Genomic DNA, 1,808 nt, shown 5'->3' on the forward strand with positions numbered 1-1,808 from the left:
CTTACATTTAAAATGCAAATACAAAATAAAAAATACCTATTTTCATTTTGTATTTAAGTACTTTTTTGATAAAAGCATTTTGTATTTTATTTAAAATACCTTTCCAAACGTATTTTCTATTGTAAAATTTAAAATATATTTTCGCCTTTAAAAGTTTTGCTAGTATCACTGATCAAACATTTTATAAAATGATGAATAAAGTTGCTAAAATTGGCTACTGAAGGTATTAGAAGGTTAAAAAGGGGAAAAAGAGACATTCCATGAATGCCTTCTAATACTTTAACTGAAGAGAGCCCAAAAAATTCTAGACTCCTTGGAAATGGATAATCTAAAATATTGGATCGATATTATTTTCCGAGTTCAACGCCTTGATCCACGGAATTTTGTAGTTTCAAATTGCTATCAGCACCTGCCAAATCACCACTTATCGTACCTTTAGCAAGGAACTACGAAAAATAATATGGAACTGATATACGCCAGCTGTGTAAAATGGAATACTACAAGATAATGTGGTGTGGTATTAAATGTCTATAATCCAAAATTCTTAGAAAACGATTCGAAAAGCTTCACTTATTAGATGAACCCAAAGCTAAAGAAACTATGGATTCCATTTGTTTATCTTATTACAATGTGTAAAAGATTGGAAACAAAATGAAGTTGTAAATATTTTAATATAAAATGATTAATTTTGATTTTACATCAATAAAATTATTTGCATCCTTATTTTGATCTGATCTTTCACGCTAAACGAACTATTTGAGCATCAGTGTCTTTTTTCCAATTAAAACTGATGGCAAAGGTAAATAAGGAAGCAAATAGATGAATTATTCGTTGCTGAATTGAAGAAACAATAACATAAAGATAGAAAAACTATATCTCAATCACTTCAAACAGAAAAATATAAATCATACTCAATCTTCGCAGCTGGCGATATAGTGCAAACACCACTATTAGCCTAGATAAACTCCAATGTTTAAAAAATGAGCAAATGCCTGCAAGATTCTCTTAAAAAAAATATATTATATAGTTAAGTAAATGTACAAAATTAAATAGGTACTACAAAAAAGTATTAATTTTAAAATTCGTATTGTGCATTTAGCATTTCAAATACAAAAGGAAAATCTATTTTGTATTTTACATTTGAAATAAATCAAAAAAGCATTTGCATTTTGTATTTAAAGACTTTAAAAAAAACCATTTTGCACATCTCTATGTATTTCATGGAGATGAGTAATTTTTTTAAGTATTTCTGTACATAGCAGTTAAATTACTAATCAGTCTATTTTAACCCGAAGCGTTTGGGGAAGTACCAAACACAACAACATGCTGTGTGGGACACGAAATAGAAGCGGTCGATTATCAAAAGCCTACTTTGATACAACTGATCAGTTTTATTGTATTGATTGACAACGCTAAGTGTAATAATTATTATTACAGTGGAATTCGTTTATTATGACTCCGCCTATATTGACAAACCGCTTAATATGAAGTAATTGCAGTGTTTTCATATTAAATTCTCTATAAAAAAAGTTTGGATATAATGACTCCGTTTAAAATGACATACCGTTTATTATGACAGATTCTCAAGAAATCATGTCCGGCTATAGTGAACCAAATGATTAATAATAACATTTTCGCTCATTTTTCTGACTTTTCTTATGTATATCGATATTACAATTCATTGTCCTTTTACTTTTTCTGTTAATAAATATATACAATTTGTAGTTTTTCTCTCTATTAAACTAAATAATTAACCAAAATAGAAAGTTGTTTATTTTCTAAGACTATGCTTTGTATGACGCCCGCTT

This window comes from Agrilus planipennis, unplaced genomic scaffold (assembly GCF_000699045.2).
Source record: "Agrilus planipennis isolate EAB-ADULT unplaced genomic scaffold, Apla_2.0 scaffold68, whole genome shotgun sequence".
In the NCBI taxonomy this organism is placed as follows: Eukaryota; Metazoa; Arthropoda; class Insecta; order Coleoptera; family Buprestidae; genus Agrilus; species Agrilus planipennis.